Raw genomic sequence first — 25,638 nt, forward strand, 5'->3', positions numbered from 1 at the left:
AAACTCCTCTTTGCTGATGCTTAAGTAGGCATCAATTTGGGCTTGTAAATCCATCTTGTTTGTACCTTAAGTGAAAAACTACATTAAGAATATATAAACTATAATGTGTGCATAGGTGAAATCAAGAACTTATGTGTGTATGTTTTTAAAAAATATCTGATTATATATTATATCTAACAATATATAATTGACACATGTACAAATTAAATACACTATTATATACACTATTTTAGCTCACCTGAGGCACTGAAGGGATGGGAAGGCAAAGCTTTCTCCCTGTGTTGGGAACTAATTTTTGTTGAGTTGCTATGTGTCAGTTTTCTCCCATGTGTGATAGAGCCAAAACTTGAACTCAACTAGGACCAATTCCAAAGTCGCACTCCTCCAGGTGAGATCACTGTGTTTCTTTGCCTTTCTTTGAAATACCCAGCTGTTGAGAAATCTGATTTCTAACTTAGTCTCAACTAGACAAAAGCTCTTTGGCCACAGCCTCGAATGACAGCTGAGACCTAGAGGCTAAGGCGGACGGGGAGCCTGGTGCTCTAACTGAGGGGAGCACTCAGCTGGTCTGGCTCCTCTCACGGCTCTGCACTGCTGTGGTGGAACATGAGTTGAGGTGTCTGCCATCCTGAGGTGGGTTTAAATCCACAAAGGTAAATCTCAGACGCAGAGGTGCAATTCCATTTCATTTAGTGCTTTGTGGAGGCTTTGAACAGTTAACATTTGGAATATTTGCCCATAAGGGTAGTTTGAGTCCATTTCCCTGAGCTGGATTTCCAGGATCAGACCAGTCGGAGACGGAGCTGGGCCAGGCTGGATCGAAGGCTGGGAGCATTGGATTCATGTGTCAGCTTTGAGCAAGAGCAGAATGCCAGAGGCAAGAAGAGATTCTTCTGGGAAGGATGGAACATACATTTTTGTCAGCCCAATAATGCTTCTTAATTTGGGTGGGAATTCCCTTTCTCTTTGTGCATGAGGGCTTTATCCATCACTGCCCTTCCTTGTCCAAGTTCATTAACCTGAGCTTGTGTTCATCTTGTGGCAGCTTAATAACCTTTATTTGTGGAATCCCTCAAAAAAAGTCTTGGTTATAAATCCCACGTCACAGAAATGAAGGCATAAATGCCAATCTGTGTCACTGCATAATATTTATTATTTTAATTAAAGAAAATGGATAGTGACATTTATTAGGTCACAAGTTACTTGTTAATGGCAATGAATGACAAAAAAATTACTGATTTTATGAGCAAATCTTGGAGCGCTCGTCAGTGATTATTCTGCCGCGTGCTCTGTGTGAGTCGTGCTAACCATGCATCGGGCACATTTTGGGGAGCCGACACTTGTCATTGGTGAGACACACTTCCTGTAACAGAAAGCAGCGGCTTACTGAGAGGGAGGCAGACCGACCGGTGAATCCCAAGTTGCTTTTGTCCTCCAGCTCTCTTTAGGATGTAGTTTGGTTTTCTGAGATAATTCCAGATGTGTTTGTGTATGTGTCAGTTACTTCCCAAGCAGCTTAAACAGGGTGTCAGGAGCCAGAGATTTGTATCAGCATGTTAGGCGATCTCTGAAGCATTCCCACTGACGTACCCATTTGGACAGGGAAATAAGTAAGAAAGAGTGGTGTGTGACACCCACTCCTCCCAAGGCGGAGGACTTTTAGGGTGTTTAAACACGCATTATTTCATGTGACCCTGCTACTGCCACGAAGAGCCTACTTTATATCTCCATCTGTTTATTTTTTTCATTTAGTCAGCATACATTATTGGGATTAATTGTTTGAGGGAATAGTACATGGATGAGAAAACACACACAATTGTTGAGTATCTTGTACATGGTCTACAGTCTGTAAATGACACTGAACTCATCGTTTGTGTGACTTCGGAATGTGTGATCTTTTCAGTACTCCGCTGTGCCCTGTAACAGTATCTTCTCAGTGGGGGTTGGACCACCACAGTGGAGCAGCTAAGGAGCTCTGTGGTCCGAGGAGCTCGCTGATGCTAAAATTAATTTTTGTTCCTGGGGTATGAAGAAATTTCTGTTTCCCAGTGCTTTGACTCCTTTGGCTTTTGTGTGGCTTCTTTACTGAACGAAAAGGCTTCTTTCCTTCTTTCCTTTGACTTTTGTATGGCTTATTTTCCTGAATGAATGAATTAAGGGGGACACATTTTTTTTTTTAGCAAAAATTGTTAGCTCGTTTACGATTGTAGCTGGTTATGATCTTTATTTTAATGTATACCTTGTTTGAGTCCTACTGATGGGAAAATGTTAAAATACAAGGGCTATGTTGTTTTTACATCAAGTATGCTGGCAATTGTTTTTTTTTTTTTTAAAGATTTTATTTATTTATTTGACAGAGATCAAAGTAGGCAGAGAGGCAGTCAGAGAGAGGAGGAAGCAGGCTCCCTGCTGAGCAGAGAAGCCTGATGTGGGGCTTGATCCCGGGACCCTGGGATCATGACCTGAGCTGAAGGCAGAGGCTTTAACCCACTGAGCCACCCAGGCGCCCCGCTGGCAATTGTTTTATTCCTTTAGTCCAGTGACAACAAGAATAATTTTGTTCTAAAGACAGATACAATCTACAACCCACATTTATAAGGTGGGCTTAAAGATAAAGCCACACGAGGGAAGAGAAGAAATAAATGTTTACTGAATGCATACTTCGTGTTAGCCATTATACTATACACTTTATATGAATTATAACATTTAATCTTTTAGGATATGAATTATTATTTTCCAAGTGCGGGAATTGAGGCTCAAACTCCTTCCACTCTGCAGCTGAAGGCTGTTAGATCAATTGCACACAATCTCTGTACATTCCTATGAAATCTTTGATGTTAGGGCACTCACTGCCAGACCTTTTTCAGAAATTTTGGAGGTAACATATACATCAACATATATCTTAAGTGACTTATCTTCAATGAGTTTTGACAAATGCATACACCTGTCTAATTGTCATCCCAATCGAGATGTAAAAATATTAACAGCACTGCAGAAAGTGAAGGCGCAAAGGCATGCCCTTTCAAGCTAATCCCTGTCACCTACAGGCACCCACTGTCTTGACTTCTTCATCATCTATTCCTTTTTCTCTTGTTCTAGGACTTCCTATTAATGCAGTTTTATGGTATATATTCTTAAATTTATGGCTTTCTATTATTCAGCGTGTTGCTTTTCAGGTTCTTCCATGGTGTCATGTGTGTCAATAATTCATTTCTCTTTATTGCCAAGAGCATCCCGTTGCATGGATATGTCACGATTTTATTTATTAATTCACCTGCTAATGGATATTCACATTTTTTCCAGTTATGGCCGATTATGGATAAAGCTGCTATGAGTGTTGTTTTGCAGGTCTTTGTGCAGATGTTTGTTTTCATTTCTCTTGAGTAAATAGCTAGGCTTGGGATTCCTTGGTCATAAGGTAGGCATATGTTTAACATAAGAAACTGCCAAACTGTTAACCCAAGTGGTGGTGCCATTTTATGTACTCACCGACAGTATGTGAGAGTTATGGTTTGGAGAGAGGGAGTCAAGATGGCGGAGAAGTAGCAGGCTGAGACTACCTCAGCTAGCAGGAGATCAGCTAGAGAGCTTATCTAAAGATTGCAAATACCTGCAAATCCATTGGCAGATCGAAGAGAAGAAGAACAGCAATTCTAGAAACGGAGAGTTATGGTTGCTTCATGCTTGCCAAAACCTGAGGCTGTCAAGCTTTTTAATCTGAGCCATTCTAGTAGTTGGGTTTGTTTTAATTTGTGTTTAGTTTTTCTTTTAATTTGTTATTTCCCTAGTGCCTATTGATGCTGGGTACTTTTCCTATGTGCTTATTGAGCATACAAATGTCTTCCTTCATAAAGTATCTACTCAAATCTTTTGCCAGCCTTCTGTTATCCAAAATTGAGCTGTTCATTGTATTTTATTTATTTGTAAGAGTTTTTTTTATGTATTCTGGATCTAAGTCCACTGTCAGATAAATATTTTACAAACGTTTTCTTTCAGTCCGTGGTTTATCTATACATTTCCTCCCTTTTTTGGTAAACCACTTCATTGAGGTGCGTCTGATAAATAATATGTTGCACATATTTTTCAGTGGCTTTTCTTTTTGCTTAACTCTAACTTTTTCTTTTATAATTATAACTTTCATCGTTCGATATACTTCAAGGCTATACAGATATTTGCCTGTGTCGTCTTCTAGTAGTTTTTGTAGTTTGGTTTTCACAGTGAGGTCTGTGAGTTGTCTTAAATTGGTTTTCGTATTTGGAGTCAAGTAAAAGCTGTGGTTCATTTTTTACCATGTGGATACTAGGTTGTTTTAGCTCCATTTGTTGAAAAGCCTCCTTTCTCCACTGAACTGCTGTGTTAAGTTTATTAAAAAAAAAAAAATCCTACTACCATATATATCTATTTCTGGACTTTGTTCTCTTTCGTTGATCTGTCGGTGCATTCAATACCAATACTGCACAGATCTATGTCCTTTGCATTGCTATATAAATTTCAGAATTAGATTTTAAGTTGTTAAAAACAACGCCTTCTGGGATTTTGATTGGTACTATGTTAGATATGGAGTTCAGTTTGGAAGAGAATTGGTATCTCTAAGCACTGAATCCTCAAATCCATGAATATGATCTATCTCCATTTATTGTGGAGTCTCCTTAGTTTCTCTCAGCAGTGTTGTAGTTCTCAAGGATGAGAGTCCTCATGAGTTTTGCATATTGTGTACTTCATCTATGTTGTAAATTTACATATAAGTATTTTTGTTGCTGTTGTAAATTGGTATAATTTTAGAATTTCATTTTGTAATTGTTTATTGCTAGTTCATTAGAATGGATTTTTGTGTATTCTCTTAGTAGTTCTAAAACTTAAGAACTAGATTACTTAAGATTTTCCATTACACAATTATTGTAATCTGAAAATAAAGACATTTTAACTTTTTTTCTTTCAAATTTGTATACCTTTTATTATTTCTGCATTATTGCTCTGGCTAGGACTTCTTGTTGAATAGAAGTAGTGAGCGCCAAAATCCTTCCCTACTCCTCATCTTAGGGGAAAATGCCACTTTTCACTATTACATATAATTTTATTTTAATGTTATATGTTATTTGTAAGTTTTATTTTTATAATAGATACTTTTTATCAAATTGAGGGATTTTTCTTTGTTCCTAGTACTGAGAGGTTTTTTTTGTTTTTTTTTAAAGTATGAATGGGCGTTGAACTTTGTCACATTCTTTTTTGAATCCATTGTGATAGCTAACTATAGCAAATTTTCCTTTTTACTGTGGGTGTGATCAGTTATATTCATTTACTTTCTGATATTAAGCCAATTTTAACATATTTATGATAGAGACTATTTGATCATAATGTATTACCTTTTAATAAGTTACTGGACTTGCTTTGTAAATTTTTAAAAAAGATTTTATTTATTTGACAGAGATACACAGCTAGAGAGGGAACACAAGCAGGGGGAGTGGGAGAGGGAGAAACAGGCTTCCCGCCAAGTACCGAGCCCGATGCAGGACTTGATCCCAGGATGCTGGAATCATGATCTGAGCTGAAGTTATGCTGAACTGCCATCCAGACACCCATGTTTTGTAAATGTTTTGACTAGGGTTTTTCTATCTTGTTCAGTAATGTACTTGGACTGAATTTATTTTCTTTCCTTTTTGTCTTTTTGTGTTTTTTGTATCAGGGTTATATTAGCCTCATAAAATGAGATGGGAAGTATCCCCCCTCCTGTATTTCCTGAAAGAATTTGTGTAAGACTAATTATTGAATTCAAAAAGGCCTGGAATTTTCTTTGTGGAAATGTTTTTAATTATGAATTCATTTTTTCAATAGAAATATTACGATTCGGGTTTCTATTACTTTCTTAAATTCTGGTAATTTGTGTCTTTCAAGGAATTTTTCTACTTCATCTGTGTTGTTGAATAAATTCCATATATTTGTTCATAAGAGTCCCTTACTACCATCGTAATGTCTGTAGTTACATCATCTTTCATTATTGACGTTGGTAATTTATAGTTTTCTTTCTTTTTTTTCTTGATCACATTTTTTAGTAATGCTCAATTTTATTGATCTTTTTAGAAGACTCAACTTTTGGCTTTGTTGATTTTTCATTATTGATTTTTATTTCACTGATTTCCTGTCTTTATCATTTCCTCCTTTTATTTACCTGATTTAAATTTGCTCTCATTTTCTAATGTCTTACTAGCAATGTATCATTGATCTTAGACCATTTTATATTTTAATACAAGCTTTTAAAGCTACAAATTTCCCTCTAAACACTGCTTTAGGTGCAACATGCACATTTTGATACATTGTGTTTTTCATTATTATTCAGGTAGAAACGTTTCCTCGTTTCCCTAATAGTTTTTTTTTCTTTGAAGTATGGATTATTTAGAAGCATGTTGTGTATTTTTTTTAAAAAATGTGTATTTTATAAACATTTTTTCTTGTTTAATTTCTAATTTAATTGTTTTGTGTTGTCTTCTATCAGTGTTTTATAAGGTCATAATCTCTTTTTTAAAAAAAGATTTATTTATTTTAAGGGAGAGAGTACAGGAGCTCATGCACAGGGGTCAGGGGGAAGGGAAAGGAGAGGGAGAGAGAGATTCTCAAGGAGATCCTCTGTGGAGCACTGAACCTGGCCTTGGGCTCCATCCTACCACCTGAGCCAGTCATGACCTGAGCTGAAATCAAGAGTCAGACAGTTAAGTGACTGAGCCACTCAGGAGCCCCTAAACTCCAAATCTCTTCATCATTCAACTCCTTAAAACTAATTAATTAGTAAATAATGTTGCACTAGGTATCTTTGTATGTGTATATGTATATTTTGTCCTTCTTGTTTGCTTAAGATATATTATCACGTGTGAAATTACAGATTTAAAGGGTATGCAATTTTTTTTAAAGTCTTTTTCTCCCCCTAGCATTCTCCTGTATCTCTTGCCTCATCTTACTGATCTGGATTCGATTTTCTTTTGAAGTCATAGAATCAACTATAAACAGCAGTACTCCTATTTTTTGAGTTTTTTCCTATAGAGATTACTGTCTGCATGGAATACAAAGTCAGTAGGGCCTACTGACTTGAATAAACCTTCTAGATTCTGTGTGAGATTAATTGCCTCTCCCATTTCCTGTCTCCAAATATACTTTCATTTTCTAACTTTAGGGCTGTAGGAATAATCATCACTCAGAAATTCTGGCCATATCCTTAATGTCTATGTGTCTGTCTTCTCTTTTCCCTTTCTTTCTTTCTTTAAATTTCTGATCCCATAGAGGAGGCTTAGAGATTATTTCCTTGGTGCACCTGATTTTTTGGTTTCTACTTAGGATTTTGTAGTAATCAAGAAGCTCACAACAGGCTCACAAGCTGTTTAACATTTCCTTTCTGAGCATCTTGCTTAGAATGATAAACCCACTTAGGGTCATGAAATCAGGACATAGGGTTGCTTTAGTACATCTTCCTCACAGCTTAGTGAAATCCCTATATCTCTGAGAACACATAGCCTTCCCCAAGTTCTAGTCTATTTCTGATAGTAAACATATCAACTCACTATTCTAATGTTAATAATTAGTCTATGTTATGGATGTACATTGTATTCGAATTCATAATAATGACAAACATATCTCTAAAATTTATGCTTGGGGGTATCTGGGTGGCTCAGTCAGTTAAGTGTTGCCTTCCACTCAGGTCATGATCCTGGGGTCCTGGGATACAGCCCTGTGTCGGGCTCCCTCCTCAGTGGGGACCCTGCTTCTCCCTCTTCCAGCCCCCTGCTTGTGCTCTCTCTCTCTCAGATAAGGCAATAAAATATTTTTTAAAAAAATAAAATGTATGCTTAATTTACATGGACTTCTTTAGCTTATATACAATAACTCATACATAGTAATAACGTCCATATTCAGGTGAGCACTTAGCCTTTGAGTTCATGTGACTCATATGTACTAGTCTGTCTTGTGGAGCTCACTGCTTTTTCTGATGGATACAGCTGAACCTGCTCCCATAAGAGTAGTCCAGATTCAAAATGAGGAGGATTAAATTTATTTTACTGGGAGGAGTTAGCAAATACTGCCATGTTTCATTTTCCATAAAATGGAAAAAAAAAAAAGAAAAAGAAAAGCTATAGTATTAGTTTGGGATCAGTCAGGAAAACAGAACCACCACAAGTATTATGGGAAAAGAAAGTATACTATATGAGCCTAGCATCCATGAATGTAGGAGAAGTCCAGTTTTGATGATTTGGAAACCAGTAGATCAGAAATACAGTCACTAGTAACCAAGGCTTGACACAGTGGGGCAAATGGAGAAGTCACAGCCCCTGGGAATGAAGAGGAACCACTGTATCTAGTGCCATCCTGCACAGTGGAAGGTCACAGAGAGGTCTATGAAGCTGTCAGTCACATCAGGCTGCCAGAGTGTTCCTAAAACAATGGCATCTGCTTCTCTGCCAACTTCTAAATGTCATGCAAATTCCCATCATTGGCAGAGTCTAACCTGAATCTATGTGGGAAAGGAGATTCTAGAAGTGGACTTCCCAGCCGTGTAAGGGCATGATGGCAGGGTTAACCTTACAAGTTTCAGAACAGAGACTGTCTTCTTTGCACCCTTATAATATCTAACCAACATTATAACATATAACCAACATGGTACATTTTGGTACCATGCAGGGGTTCTTCTGTAAGTACTGTCCTTCTCCCCATTTCCACAAGGTCTCTTTGGAGACCGTGCACTCTGCTGTGGCAGGAAACTAGGAAATCAGCCACAATGACCTGCCTAAACCCTCGTTGCACTTCTAAGACAGATGGAGTCTGTGTGTGATCTGACATGCTAGAATGGTGTTTCCACCATAAATATGATCCCTCTGTGGAGCCTGGAAGGGCTATAGTCATATTGCCTTTCTTTCCAGGAAGAAAGATTTGGTTGCCTTAACATGTATCCTTTTAAAATGCAGATACTCTCGGATCAGTAATATAGTCTAGGACTTTAGTGTAAATTTATCTCATTGACATTGCTTGCTGACATAAAAGAACTCTTATCAGAAGAGCTGAATGTTAGAAGGGCTTTATGAATGTAAAGAATGGCTCACTGGGTATTTTGTCAAAGGATCACTATTTTTGTAATAGGTCCTCATACAGGAAGATGCATCAGATGAATAGGGCTATCAGATTTGGAGTTCATTGGCAGCTAACAGGTGGTGCATGGGCACCTGGGACCTAGAGGCAAAGGAGAGAAAGTTCCAGGGGGAGAGAAGGAAAGAAAGTGAATATGTCACTTATGAATGACATTTTCCTTGAAAGTTTGTCCCAGGTTATTCGTTCATATTTAAAAAAGAGCCTACAATATTAGAAGGAATGTCAAATTCTTAGATCTGATATCTTGAACTGAACTAAGGTGGTAGACAAGAGCTAAGTGGCATGAATTCTTTGGTGATGCACTGGGAGATTACAAAATTTGGGTACAAGGAATCCAGTGTAGGGGTTGGGTGATTCAGACATTGCCTGGTTAGGAAAGCCATCTACCCACCAAGCTCTTGTCAGAGGCATAACTTAATCCTAAGCCCCATTGAAAGGGGTGTTAGGGTGGCAGACATGCTTCCTATCTCTTCTTTTAAGATGACCTAAAAGCCTGGGAGTGGCCTTACAAAGCTGCAGCCAAATAGTCATCATGCCTTAGCAGACTGAGACAGACTGTCATGTGAGCGACAGCTACTGGGGACCCTTTTACCTCTCTTCAAGGATGGTGCCAGACAGACTCACCTAGTTTGTCTCTCAGTTGCTTCGAACAAAACCTTTCATTGTTAGTTGATTTAACATTTCAAGTTTTGCCCTGTACATATGATTCAAATTCCTCTTTACTTACTTGTGCCTATCCAAACAACTAACACCAAGTTCTTGTGTTTTTAGCATATAGGGAAATTGACAGTTAACCCAGAGTGAAAAGGGAAGAATTCTACATTTTTTTTCTAAAAGCGCATTTTCTTTCTACTTTCAGGATTGGTGTCATCTCCACTTTGTTGACTTCCTCTCTCAGCATGGAGACACCATCATAATCATCAAAATGGTCTTACTGATCATTGATGGCTGATAGCTATTGAGGACTTACTCAGTGCCCAGGGGCCTTCTAAGTGTTTAGTGTGTAATACTGAATTTAGTTCTTCAAAGAGTCCTGAGGGTTTGCAGCTGTTATTATGGGTTACTTGCCCAGGTTCACATCTTAGATGCAAATCCTTGGTTGGAATTCAGTGGGGGAGACTGAGTAGGTCTTGTTTTACTCTTGGTATGTTGTGTGACATCTGATGTTGCTAAACTCAGAAACTAAGGATTCTCAGCAACTGTGGGTAAGAGAAAATAATTTCCTTGTATTTCTGTTACTTTCGAATCTGTAGGTACTAACCTTGCCCCCCCCCTTTTTTAAAGATTTCATTTATTTATTTGACAGAGAGAGCTATCACAAGTAGACAGAGAGGAAGGCAGAAATAGAGGGTGAAGCTGGCTCCTTTCGGAGCAGAGAGCCGGATCGCAGGACCCTGAGATCATGACTTGAGCCAAAGGCAGAGGCTTAACCCACTGAGCCACCAGGCACCCCCAACCTTGTTCTTTTGACTCATATTTTATATTTTGATTCCTAAAACAAAAATACACAAACTCACTCTATTATTAGTCCTTGCAGTATTCCTTTGATTTTACTCTATTTTCAAAGGCATAGATGCTTCTATGAATGCTTCTGTGTGTGTATGCTTCTAAGGGTGATGTTATAAATCATTTATTAAATTCTAGTTCAGCTTCACACCCAGATCTAAGATCTTCAACAGAAACTTGGTTTTCAGGGGCTTTCAGAATAGCGTGGGCTACATTAAAGACGTGTTTCCCAGATCTATGACTCCCTTACATGATGGGATTTGGGAGTAAAAGAGTGGGTTGGGGATGAAGAGAGCAGAGAGAGGTATGGTAGACAGCAGAGCGACAGAAGAAAACTTTATTAAATAGCCTTGAGACAAAGAGAAGAAGCCACAGATAAGTACTCTTTGGTTTTCATTGAAGACCCTACGTCCACAAATGGGGAGAAGCTCAGACTTGAGCTTTAGGCAGTGCTGGAGTCTGGAATGCTAGAAAGAGAGGGTACTAAGGTTTTATGGTTAATTTGTATCTTGAGAAATACGTTTTTTTTTTTTTTTTAAATTATTATGTTATGTTAGTTACCATACAATACATCATTAGTTTCTGGTGTAGTGTCACATAATTCCTTATTTGCATATGAACACCCAGTGCTCATTACAATACATGCCTTCTTTAATACCCACCACCATGCTGCACCATCCCCCCACCCCGTCCTCTCTGAAACCCTCAGATTGTTTCCCAGAGTCCATAGTCTCTCATGATTCATCTCCCCCTCTGTCCCCCCTTCAGTTTTCCCTTCATTCCCCTAATGTCCTCCATGCTATTCCTTATGTTCTACACATAAGTGAAACCATATGACAATTGTCTTTCTCTGCTTGACTGATTTCACTCAGCATAATCTCCTCCAGCTCCATCCATGTCAATGCAAATGGTGGGCATGCATCCTTTCTGATGGCTAAGTAATATTCTATTGTATATATGAGCCACATCTTCTTTATCAATTCATTTGTTGAAGGGCATCTTGGCTCCTTCCACAGTTTGGCTATTGTGGACATTGCTACTATGAACATTGGAGTGCATGTGCCCCTTCTTTTCACGACATCTGTATCTTTGGGGTAAATACCCGGTAGTGCAATTGTTGGATCATAGGGTAGCTCTATTTTTAACTTTTTGAGGAACCTTCACACTGTTTTCCAAAGTGGCTTTACATTCCCACCAACAGTGTAAGGGGGTTCCCCTTTCCTCACATCCTCTCCAACATTGGTTGTTTCCTGCATTATTAATTTTTGCCATTCTAACTGGTGTAAGGTGGTATGAGAAGAGGCTTGCTAGGTTAATAAATGTCCCTTTTAAATCACCCGTAGTACCTCAGTGGGACCAGCATTCCTTTGTTTCTCGACTCAGGTCTCTTCTTCATATCAGAAAACCAGCTTGCAGTCCTTGAGCATGTCCTGCTCTGTGTTTGCAGTTAAAGAAATACAAAAGCACAGGTCCAGCTAGTTCAGAGGGTTCAGAGAAAGCTTGTTTCATTGAGACACAGTAGTGAAGTTTCCAACCATTAACATGTTCACCCTTGCATATACATTGTGGAATGCTTTTTCCCAGTGATTTTCACCTTTTTAATGGCTTAGTTTCACATTGCCTTATAAGTAATAGTTTGTGGCTTGGTCAATTACACTACACTATTGACTGAATATTTGTGTCCCCTCAAAATTCATATATTGAATCCCTCACCCCTAATATGATGGCACTTGGAGACGGAAGTAGAACCCTCATGATGGGATTAGTATCCTGATAAAAAGGGACACTTTTTCTTCTTTCTCTCTCTTTCCTCTTTTTTTCTCTCTCCCATGTGAGGATATAATGAGACAACAGGCATCTGCAAACTACAAAGTGGAGCTTTACCAGGAAACAGCTAGGCTGGTGTTCTTGATCTTGGGACTTCCACACCTCCAGAACTGTGAAAAATAAATGTCTGTTGTCTAAGTAAACCCATTAGTGGGAATTCATTATGGCAACTTGAACTCACTAATATACTTCATCATGATGGTCAGTTTTTAAATCTTTGCAGGAAGAAAAAAAAATCTTTTAAATTAATCAAGAGTCGATTGAGAAGAACATAGCATCATGTGAAATAATAGAGACTTTGAGGTCACACAGGGTTGGGATTGTATCCTACCTAGTTCTCATACAGGAATTAGGTGACATTAGACAAATAGCCTTATTTCTTTGAATATCCGTTTCCTAATCAGAAGCTATGGGGATATTGCTTCTGGAAGATTCAGACCCATTAAATATGTAAACTTCTTAACTCTGAGTTGGTATATGATAAAACCTCAGTAAGAAGTTGCTATTATTCATAAGCAGGGGAATGACCAACATGTTTTGCCCAATGACACCAAGTGCTGGGGAGAGTGTGAAGCGACTGAACACTCATTTGCCGCTGGTCGGGGTATAAACTGGCACAGCCACCTTGGTAAACTCTTTGGCACTCTCCATTAAAACTAAACATCTGGGGACGCCTGGGTGGCTCAGTTGGTTGGACGACTGCCTTCGGCTCAGGGCGTGATCCTGGAGTCCCGGGATCGAGTCCCACATCAGGCTCCCAGCTCCATGGGGAGTCTGCTTCGCTCTCTGACTTTCTCCTCGCTCATGCTCTCTCTCACTGTCTCTCTCTCTCAAATAAATAAATAAAAAATCTTTAAAAAAAAAAAAACAAAAAAACTAAACATCTGCAGATCCTGCAATTAGCAATTTGATCCTAGGTATACACCCCATAGAAGTGCAGACATATGTAGCCCAAAGGACATGTGCAGAAATGGTCACGGAAACACTATTCACATTTATCAAAACCCCCAAACAACTCAAATGTCTGTCGATAGTCCATCCGTGAAAAAAAAAAAAAATCAACTATTGCTGTATGTAACAATTTGGTTGAATCTCACAAGAATAACATTAAGTGTTAGAAGCCAGTTGTAAAGGAGTACATATGGTGTGAGTCCATTTGTGTAAAGTCCAAAGGCAAGCAAACAGAATCTATGTGGTAGAAGTGAGGAGGAAGTGGCTTGTGACTGGGGGGTAGCAAGAAGTACCAGGCAGCTGCTCACATTCTACATGTTTGTAATCATTTCTTAATCTGGTTATAAGAGTATGTGGGTGCTTTATAAAACTTCTTTGAGGTACATTTGTGGTTTGTGTACTTTTCTGCGTGTTTTTTACAGTTAATAAAAATTTTAATTCTCTTTATTATTATTAGCTGTCTCTAGAAGTATTTGGTTTTTCTCTCATCTTTGTGCCCCCTGCTCCAGCCGGAGCCTTGTGCTGTGAAGGCGAGTCCCAGTGCTTTCGGATCTCTCCGTTGTCAGCTTTCTGCCCACCCCACTGAGTAATTTCAGAGACAGCACTGTAAAATCGGACTTGACTTTCCTGAACGACAAACTCTCCCCTCAGCGGGGAGGAGAGAGCAGTCCTACCCCTCAGGCATGATGCCCTGCCAGCCCCTCAGACCTCTTGGTTGATTAAACTCTACATCTTGCAGAGCTTGCAAAGTCCAGGATATTGTTTAGATGAAAGCCAGTGGAGGGAGGCCCTGGTGGAAATGCTCCCAATGAGAACCAAAGAATTAAAGGGGTTGTTTACTATGCACTTGGACACAAGATTATCCGGAGGTCCTGGTAGAAACTGAACTGATGGCTAGAGATAGATCTGTTTTTAGGAAGGAGATTGGTTAGCTTTAGAGAAAAAGCAAACAAAGCCATCTGAAGCACAAAGCAAAGTTGGTAGAAATTTCTATGACCTCGATCTCCTCCATCCGCCCAGGGACCCACGTCTTCCATGCGAAAATGTTTTGGCACCTAGAATGTGTCAGACTTGGTGTGATACTTATACAAATGTCATAGCAGTAGTCCATCCAGGTAACATTGGTCCATACTCCAGACAAGGAAACTGAGTCTCAGAGAGCTTACATTTCCTATGGACATACAACTATTAAAGTAATTTAGGAATAGCTGATTTTTTGATATACCTGTTTGTTGGCCACAGCTGATGATCACCAAGCAAACAAATACAATGAGTTTCATATTTGGAGAATTGATGAAACTAATGCCAGAATTGTCTCTGCAGAAGTTCAGGGATACATCTAGCAGCTGTGAAGAGATCTCAGCAAGCAAAAGTTGAACAAGCCAAGAGGAGGCAACAATGTGATCTACATCATTACTTCTCTTAATTTCTAGAAGTTTCATTATTCGGTCATACTGTGATTTCATGACTCAGGTACTTATCTTGAGTTCCTGCCAGGTGGCAAGCTTTCTAGGGTGAACATGTGTTGTTACATGGCGTCTAGGCCAGGACTGCACATAAAAATCCCCCTCCACTCCCTACCATGAGCATTTGAAGGTCAGATTTGGTCATTACCACATCTCAGTGGCCATAAGAAAATGCCATGTAGCTGGCCCTCGGTCATTCTCTGTGACCTCTGATATGCCCAATAAATGTGACCCTTTGGGACATGGTGGGTTTTCTTTTGTCAGACTGGTGGGGAACTGACGTTGCCACTCTGTCCATTCATTGTCTCAGTCACTGCTCATCAGCTAACTCCTTCCTGGAAAACCTATTGATTAAAGGTAAACCACAACGGTGGCCCAAGTGACTGACTAAGTTGCAATGCCACATCTTAGGGCTCCCGGCCAACTCCTTGGGAAGTTCTGCTTGCCCAATTAAACGCCTTGCAGCACATTGACTACATTGGCAGAGCCTCTTCTCTCCATTCACCTGTTATTGAGCATTAAAGGCAAACTCAATTTTATGCAGATAAATAGAGTTTAGTGGTAATGTGCCGTATGACCTTTGAAGTGACAAGATGACATTAATTTTTAGGGATTCTCCCTTCTCAGACTGTCACTCTTGAGCATGTAACTTGATGAGAAGTGGAGGTCTCTGCATTTTGAGGACGTACTTACAGTTTAACATGCTGTTTCAAATGTAAGGAGGCTCTCTCTTTAATTTTTTTTCACCAGCTTGACAGTTTTTCAAACATATTCACTGTCAGCCCTAACAACCTGTCAACAAATGCCATTATGTGAAAATTGCCAAGATTCACTTGAGGACTGTGAAAAGTGACAGACATGCCACACGGATAAGTTTCTCAAAAACCCAGGGCTGAAACTTTTGAAAGACACTCTGGCCCTTCCAAGGAAAAAATGAACAGTCAGATCTCCAGGAAAAAAAATACCCATACACTTGTCATATCAGATATCCGTTTCTTTCTGGGGCAAATTGAGGTGTATGTGGAAGAATAAAGCATACAAAGGACAATAGCAGCAGAAATCCGGGGCTGGGTTGTGTCTCTGCTGTTATCTGTGAATCCAAGAAAGGAACGGAAAACTATTTTCCTCCCCCTTTCCACTGGAGAATTTAAGGGGATGCTTCCTTCATTTTTAGGTTGACTGTTTCTGGGGTAGAAGCAGGGAAGAAAGAGTGGCTTAGATAAAGCAGAGTGGAGCCAACCATGAGACTCACACACAGAAAAATGACAACTTGTCCTAATACTGGGACAGGATGCATCTAGGTGGGAAAGTACAGGGTAGAGGATATGGTGGTGTAGTACAAAGAGCCTTGGGTTTGAAATTAGGGGACCTGGATTTGAATCCCAACTCTGCTATTTAAACGTTTTCTGGCCTTGAGCATTTCAGTTTAATTTCTCCTGCCTCAATCTCCTCATCTCTGCACTGGGAATGATGATACGCACCCCAAAGTATTATCACGAAGATTAAGTGAAATAACCTGTGAATGGGACTTTGCTTAAAAGATGGAGTTGAAATCTGAGACTCAAACTGACTCGGTAAGAGACTGTCTGACCCGAAGTGTCATAGATCTCATTTCAGATGTTCCCTGGGCTCTTCATTGACAACTGAGGTTTCTGTTTATCCATGTCTGACTCAAGTGAAATGTTCTGTGTTTTGGAAGACTTTTCAAACCAAAGGCAACCCACCCATGAACACTGGGGTTGAGAGAGGGAGTCAGGTAGCAGAGAGAGAGGGAAGCTGGCCTGCACTGCAGGTGGACAGACCCTTCTGTCCACATGACGTCTGTTCATACTTTGATTTGTCCAGAGGACTGGGGCTGCTGGGTTTTGTTGTTGTTGTTTGGACTTTGTTCTCCTTTTTATTTTAAACTCCGGGGCTTACTATCTGATTCTGTCTTATATCTGCCTCTCCAGAGAAGAGGAATTCTCCTCTGAAGAGGAATTCACGTAGGAGACCCATAAGGGGACCAAGATGACAAAATTTCAAGTCCTCTATAAACTGAGGGAGGGTTTGCCCTCACGTTTTGGGTGTTTGTCCTAAGGAAGCTTAGAAAGGAAATATTTAAACAGAATTAGGTGAGGCTTTTTAGGGATCCACACTAAAAGGTAGAGTCTAAGGTCAGCAGGCATTTCAGTGCTGAGCATACCTGTGCCTGCCCCATACCACCCTCTCTATCACTTTCAAAGCCACCTCTCCATTTTTAGATATATCTGGGTGCCCTTTGTAATTTTAGAATAGCTTCTATTTTCCTATTATGATTGGGGTATCTTCAAAAGGAGTTGGACCTTATTTCCTTTCCTATGTGGACCTTATATGTTGATGTTGTGCTCATGGTTCAGAGGAATGTCTTTGATGCTACTCAAGAAGCATGGATCCAGTCAGGGGTCTCCAATGCTGACTGGCTGGTACTTGTCAAGGGCCCTCAATATCCCATGTAAAAGCGCACAGGACAAATACCCTCTGAACAGACTGGGTGTAAAAACCACATTTGCAGGTTCATGACCCCCTTCTTATGATCTGCTCTACTTATGACTGAATGTGGGAATTGTGGTGATGGTGCAGGGACAAAAGAGAGCAGCTGTGAAAGCATGAGTATGTGGTCATAGGTTTTCCTGTGTAAAGGTTTGTAAAAATCTTGACCTTGACCCTTGTTTATCAGATATGACACATGATGTCCTATTTAATACAGCTCAGTCTCTCTGAGTCTCATTTTCTACTAACTGTGAAATAGGGATAATGTCTGTGTTTCAGAGCCGTCGTGGGGATGGACTGAGACTGGGTGTAAGAGGACCCTGTGACGACCTGTGGGTCTGATTTAGGTGTAGCCGTGGGTTCCTAGTGATTTGTGATGCTAATGCTCTTGGAAGCCATTTGATTGGAGAAAAAGTTTAGTATCTAATACATTGTCTGTTCTGTGAAAGTCATCAAGGTGCTGTTTGTTGTGATGGTGATGATAATAAAGATAGTAAGGATAGCCATAGCTTACTTACAGATTATTTACATTCTGCATGTGTAATATTGTTTAGCCTTCCATATAATCTATCACATACAGGTTAATTATATGCCTCTCTTATGCCCTTTCTAATGATGAATAAACTGAGATCCAGCTGGGGTTAATACCTTTCTCAAGGTTTCATAGCTACTAAATGGGAGAGCTAGTCCCACCTTTGTCTGAGGCCGAGGGTAGAGACCAGGTCTCAGAGATAGGCGATTTTCACAAAGTCTAGTATTCAGATTCCTCGAGTCTTTATGTAGCTGTGGAGTTTTTCCAATTTAAACTTTCCCTGTTCTTCTCTTTGCCATTGTGCCCTTGGGAGCAGAGCCTTCACCTTGATTTTGGCTGTAACTTCCATTAACTCTAATGGGTGTCTAGCACATCTCCCCCAGCATGTTGAGATGAGATTATTTCCCATCCAATTGTTTTAATGTTGTGGGTGTTGAGTGAGTCTACAAACATTTAACCTTTGGTTTCATTATAAGGCTCAGAGCAGACAGGGTGTGAGGAGAAGATAAACCAGGACACAGATGCTGAGGGAAGATGTATTGGAGATGGCTTTATGAGAGCGCAGTGTATGGAATAATAGAAAAATAATCACAAGTGCATTTGAGCAGAGGCTGGATCTTTCTTTTTTAACTTTGAACGTTAGATGAATATTGCCAGAATGCAGAATGGAAGAACCTAGGAGAAGAAAAACTGCGGTCGTATAAAATTGCAATAGAACAGCCCTGTCTATTTTTCTATTATTTAAAAAAGATAATATTCTAGAATTTGTAGAGTTCTAGAATTCTTGTAGAATTCTAGAATTGTAGAAGGGTACATCAGGGTTTTGTATGCATAGTTCTTTTATTTTATTTATTTTTGGGCCCTCATGATAATCTTGTGTGGTTTGAAGGTTCAAGGGTATGGTCTTTGGATGCCTTCACTTTGGGCCTCACTAATCCCACTTATAGGTTTGTGACCTAGAGAAAGATTCTTAATCCTTCTGGTAAAAATGACATGTTCATACATAGTTATCACAGGATATATATAAGTTATCACAGGATATATATATAAATATATATGTATATAATATACATGTGCATGTGTATACATATGTATATATATATAATTTAAGTACATGTGAAATACATATGTAAATATACATGAAATAGACACATATGAACTCTATGTGGAATAATAATGTGAATACACATTGTGAATATATACATACAGCATTTATACCTGCATTTATCTCTCTCTCTCAATGTATGTCTCCATAACATTCCCTTCCCCAATGTTCACTTACAGGCGCTCATTAGGTGCTGTTATTATAGAACAGCTATTCCTTTCATTCCACATTCTCCATTTATAGATGAGCAAGCAAAAGCTCAGAGAGGAGGCTTGAAATACCCATGGTTATATAGCTCATTCATGGCAGGGTAGGAACATGAAGATAGGGTCTCTGGATTCCTTCAGTGTCCATTTTTATCGGTGACACCAGGGAAATAGTTTGAGAAATGTCACTGTCTAAATCCACAGCTAATGTCTCCAAACCATTCTCAAATGGATCAGGCTGTTTCTTTTCTTTTCTTTTTTTTTAAAGATTTTATTTATTTATTTGAGAGAGAGACAGGGAGAGAGAGCATGAGTGAGGAGAAGGGCAGAGAGAGAAGCAGACTCCCCGTGGAGCTGGGAGCCCGATGCAGGACTCGATCTCGGAACTCCGAGATCATGACCTGAGCCGAAGGCAGTCGTCCAACCAACTGAGCCACCCAGGCGTCCCCGGATCAGGCTGTTTCTAAGAACATTTCCATACATAGCCCCATAAGGCATCCCTCTCTCACAGTCTCCTGGCTTATTTTAAGGGATGCTGTTCCAGTGTTTTGGCAACCTTGTGTCTATTCTTCCCCCAGCGGGAATCCTGCTCCTTTCTTTCTAGAGAGAGGGAGGGAGAGAATCTTAAGCAGGCTCCCTGCCCAGCATGGAGCCTGATGCAGGGCACAACCCTGAGATCACGACCTGAGCCGAAATCAAGAATTGGATGTTTAGCCGACTGAGCTACCCAGGCACCCCAGCAACCTTATTTTCTTAGCTCTTCCATTTAACTAGATGCTTCTGTATCCCCCTTCTCTCTCTCCAGGATCCCAGAACGGGTCCCCAAGTAACTGCAGGTTTCCGTAAGTAGCTGTCCTCTCGCTTCCCTTTCCTCAACTTTGTTCTCAGACTACATTTATGACTTTCGGGTGTATCTGGCTCCAGGAAGATGTATTTTTCTAGACCTAAACATTGCCCTTGGACCTACAGTTAATGTCAGTGGGACAAATCAACTTCAGTCCAAAGAGCGCCTTTAGGTCTTCAAAGAAGTGGACCCCTTTGCCAGTGCCCCAGTCACACACCCTGTTGGGTATATCTGATATTTCCATGGAGTAGTCTGTCCCTTGTTCTAAGAATGTTCCACTAATTGTATTCATCAGACTGTTTCTGCATTAGAATGCAAGTACTTTGAGAGAAGATATTATATGTTTATACTATATATAATATTAATATATTATATCAACAGATATATTTCTAAAAATGTTTAATGTTTTACGCCTACCTTGAAGTTAAAAAATTATAAATTTTTAAATTTAAATTCAGTTTAGTTGACATATAGTGTATTATTAGTTTCAGGGGTAGAATTTAGTGATTGATCAGTTGCATATAACACCCAGGGCTCATTACAGCAAGTGCCCTTCTTAATGCCCATTACTCAGTTACTCCATCCCCCACCCCCGCCTCCAGCAACCCTCTGTTTCCTATAGTTAAGAGTCTCTTATGGTTTGCCTCCCTCTCTGATTTCATATTATTTTATTTTTCTTTCCCTTCCCCAATGTTCATCTGTTTTATTTCTTAAATTCCACATATGACTGAAATCATATAGTATTTTTCTTTCTCTGACTTTTTTTTGCTTACATAAAACCCTCTAGTTCTATCCATATTATTGCAATGGCAAGATTTCATTCTTTTGAATATATATTTATATAAATACATATAATTTATATAATTTATTATAATTTATATATATGTAAATATATACGTATATCTATATATAACATCTTCTTTATCCATTCATCTGTTCATGAATATCTGGGCTCTTTCTGTATTTTGGCTATTGTGGACATTGCTCCTATAAACATTGGGGTGCTTGTGTCCCTTTGAATCACTTTTTGTGTCCTTTGGGTAAATACCTAGTATTGCAATTGCAATAGGTCATAGGATAGTTCTATTTCCAACTTTTTGAGGAACTTCCATATTGTTTTCCAGAGTGGCTGCACCAATTTACATTCCTATCAACAGCTTAGGAGGGTTCCCCTTTCTCTGCATCTTTGCCAATATCTGTTGTTTCCTGAGTTGTTAATTTTGGTTATTCTGACTGGTGTGAGGTGGTCTCTCATTGTGGTTTTAATTTGTATTTCCCTGATGCTGAGTGATGTTGAGCATTTTTTTCATGCGTTTGTTAGATGTTTGTATGCTTTCTTTGGAGAAATGTCTGTTCATCTCTTCTGCCCATTTCTCGACTGGATTTTTGTTTTTTGGGTGTTGAGTTTGATAAGTTCTGTTTAGATTTTGGATACTAGCCCTTTATTGGATATGTCATTTGTGAATATCTTCTCCCATTCCATAGGATTGTTAGTTTTGTTGATTTTTTCCTTTGCTGTGCAAAAGCTTTTTATCCCGATGAAATCCTAATAGGTCATTTTTGCTTTTGTTTTCCTTGCCTTTGGAAATGTGTCTAGCAAGAGGTTGCTGTGGCTGAGGTTGCTACCTGTGTTCTCTTCCAGGATTTTGATGGATTCCTGTCTCACATTTAGTCTTGCATCCATTTTGAGTTTATTTTTGTGTATGGTGTTAGAAAGTGGTACAGTTTCATTCTTCTGCATGGGGCTGTTCAAATTTTTCAACACAATTTGTTGAAGAGACTGTCTTTTTTCCATCGGATATTCTTTTCTGCTTTGTCAAAGATTAGTTGGCCGTAGAGTTGAGGGTCCATTTCTGGGTTCTCTATTTTGTTCCATTGATCTTTGTATCTGTTTTTGTGCCAGTACCATACTGTCTTGATGACGACAGCTTTGTAATAGAGCTTCAAGTCCAGAATTGTGATGCCCTTAGCTTTGTTTTTCTTTTTCAACATTGCTCTGGCTATTTGGGGTCTTTTAGGTTTTGGTAGGTGCTCAGTGCTTAGTAAATGTCACTTTGTTTTGAGTTTAAGAATTTCAAAACTGAGGGGAAAGGGGAAAGACTACAAGGAAACTATTAGGAGATAGAATGGTCATAAAATCAGCTTTGTTTACATCAAGAGAATAATAGAGAAATTAGAACATATTCGTCTTTCTCATTCACTCTAAGTCTGCCTGCTTTTAGAGGGGATTTGGTTATTTTCCCAGTTTTGGGTAAGTGTGATGGGGTCAACCTAGATAGGGTTGGTGTTACTTTGTTGTCTGGCTGTTTATCAGGCTCCCTTTGGAACCCAGAAGCCTATGAAAGGATCATGGTAATGCTTGTAAACCCTTCAGAGCTGGTGTCTGAGCCTGTTATAAAAAAAGTTTTATCTACCCTACATTCTGATGGGACACATGAATGTTCTTATTAATGATTTTATTCAGGGAGGGCAAGTTTCTGAGTAACTGTTTAAGGGCTGCTGTTCCAGTGTTTTGGCAACCTTGTGTGTATTCTGCCCCCAGTGGGAATCCTGCTCCATCAGGATCATCAGACAGAGATTAAACCCTGCTCAATGTGTACCTCATTGCCCCTCTTTTCTCAACACAGAAAAGCTCAAAATATAAAGCATTATGACCCCAAATATTTGGAACTTCTATTCCTGAGACAGAAAGTTGAGATAGGTATATCCTGGTTCTGAAGAGCTTTTATTTGCTATAATGTCAATCTGATCATGTTGCTTTCTGGTTGAGAAGCTCTGCTGCCCACAGGATAGAGACCGTCCTCATTAATAAGGATCACAAACTCTGATCAGACAACCACGTTTCCAAGGACCTCCTCTGTGTATTTCTTTGCTCTGAATTTTTAGGGGACTGTGATTAGGGGAGCCTGGATTTATTTTAATCAGATATGGTAAGATGCACAGACTTGGAATTGACTGTCATGAGGGGGAAGTATACACTCACAGATCCATAGAAAGAGAGGCATGCATACAATGAACAAAGGCCATACAGGGAAGTCCCAGGGCCAGCCAGGAGGCAGGGAGAGTGGGGAGAAAATGCAGACAAGAGCCTTTGTTGTGGTTTCTGTGGGAAGGAAGATGTGAGGCAGGGTTAAGAGCCTTAGGATTGGCTCATTCGATGATTCCAGTGGGCTCTGAGTTGTGGGGGCTACTAGTTGTCTGGCACCTGGACCTGGTGATTAGAGAACCTGATCCACCTATCATGGTGGACTGTATTTATCTGCATGGAAGAGGATGGAACTGCTTTGAAAAATAAGACTGATCATGTCAAGAAACTAGTGAAAAGATTTACTCAGCAGATATTTATTGACCACAAATGGCATGGACAATGGTGTGCTATGCTTTGAGGACTCACTGGGCTACCTACAGCATGAACTTGGCCTCTCGGTGTTTACAGTTTAGTTTGGTGGAAGGCTAGACTGCCTTGCATGGAGAGATCAGAGTGGAGAGAGCAGGATAACATGGGATCCTAGTATAGGGGTCAGTTCTTCTTTTCCTGGGCCTCTCAGCTAATAGAAAACAGACTTGAGGTCTTGAGTTTCCTAAGTGGGCTATTTTTCTAGAACCTTCCTTTCCCAGCTACAGTCACAGAGAGGAGCATAACCCTTCCCCATTATGTGTTAGAGGGCCCACAAAACAGATGGGAAATCTCCGCTTTGCACGGAGATTATTAAAGGGATGAATGGTTTGATAAATGGAAAACATTATTGGCTTTGGAATTTCCTCCTTGTGCTATTCTGACTCTCTACCTCTTTATTCTCCTTTTCTAGGAGACAAACATTAACAAATAATGTTTGTAAGGTACCCAGCTCAGTTGAAGCCTCAAGTAGATATTCAGTGAATGACAGTTTCCTTCTCCTTTGAGTTTGCCACTTCCTGGCAGCCCTGGTGCTTCCTCTCACTCTGAAGTTGACAGGTAGGAAAATGCAGTCTTTAGGTTGCAGCTTGCCAGACTCACTGGTTACCCTAAAGGGCCTGTGGTATCCAATTTTAGTATATGTGCTGCCGAAGCGAGCACGGGCCTGTGGTATCCATACCACTGTTTTCTCGGCACTTCAAGGCCAGTGTCCATGAATAGCTAAGCCATTCTGGGAAACTGAGCAGTGGTGGAGTGAGTGAAAAAAGATCTGAAGGTAAATTTGAGGGATATCTTGTCCTTTTCCTTCTTAAATAGGTATCCCAGGACTAGAAACTTCATTTACATGATGACATATGCAGCTATGGTGAAGTATCTTCAGCAAAACATAGAACTTTGAGAATTGGTCCTTGGACTCTCTACATTCATGTTGCTGGATGTTTATTTATCTTTTTATATGGGGATATCTTCAAGGACAATACCATTTCCTGTCCCAAGGTTTATTTTCCTCCAGCTCAGATCCAAAGAACATTTGTTAAACAATACCAGTTACCAATTATGCCTTCATACCTTTTTGGTGATGTTTGTATTCATTCTTATGGATAAGAAAACAAAAATTCAGAGAGGGTAAATGATTTGCCTGAGGCCACACAGCCAGAATTCGAATTCCAGTTTGCTCATTCTGTTTCTGATCTGCTTCACTATTGGGCTAAGTATAGCTACATATTCTGTCTTACTGTTAACTTTCATTTGTTCTATTATTGGCTGCAGGGTAACTCTCTCAACCAGTCATCAAAATAATCCTTGAAGTTATTTGGAACCTATAGTATTTCTGATGCAGAGCAGGACTTAGGGATAAGAGACACACAGTTGTCCATTTGAGATCTTATTATCCATTCATGACGTGGTGATTGACCAAGCACCTACTCTGTCTCCTGCATGTTCTGGGATGTGGGAATGTAGCACTAAATAAGGTTATATGACCCCATCTCAGGGAACTCATATTCTCTGACAGGAGAGCACATGATAAATAAGTAAACAAATAAATAAAGTGGGTAATTGTGATCCAGTGCTTAGGGCTTCAAGGGAATAGGGAGATATGGAGAGATTTCAGTGTGGCTGAGAACTCTGTTAAATGGGGTGGACAGAGAGAAATGACATTTAAGCCAAGAACTGGAGAATGAATGATTAGCCAGTATGGGCCAATGTGGGGAAAAGCATTCCAGCTACAGGGAAGAGCACTAGAAAGGCCTAGAGTTAGGCCTTTTATCTTGAGGAGTTCTGTTCTATTAGCAAGACCTGACAAAGGAGTCCAGGCAGTGGATTCTACTGAGGGAGTCTGCAGGGCAAATAGTCTCCTAGTGACCAGCCAAACTTCTAGAAGGACAGATTATTGCAAACCCTGAGATTTATGCACCTGGAAGGGTGGTAAGCCTGGCAAATGCCAAGAATGCTGCCTGTGTCTAGAAGCACTGAAAGCTGAGGTCAGCCCCAGAGCCCAGAAGCCTCTCTCCGTCTGCCTGGGGTGGTGGCAGACAGCATGAGTCCATCATTTCTGCTGCACTGCCGGCAGTAAATCGCAGCTGGTTATTGCTAAATTCTGGGATTTGCTTCTTGGAGAAAAATAATTAACACTGGCAGGAGTTTGATTGCATTAATTCACAGAAAG

This window comes from Neovison vison, chromosome 7, assembly GCF_020171115.1.
Source record: "Neovison vison isolate M4711 chromosome 7, ASM_NN_V1, whole genome shotgun sequence".
Classification (NCBI taxonomy): Eukaryota; Metazoa; Chordata; class Mammalia; order Carnivora; family Mustelidae; genus Neogale; species Neogale vison.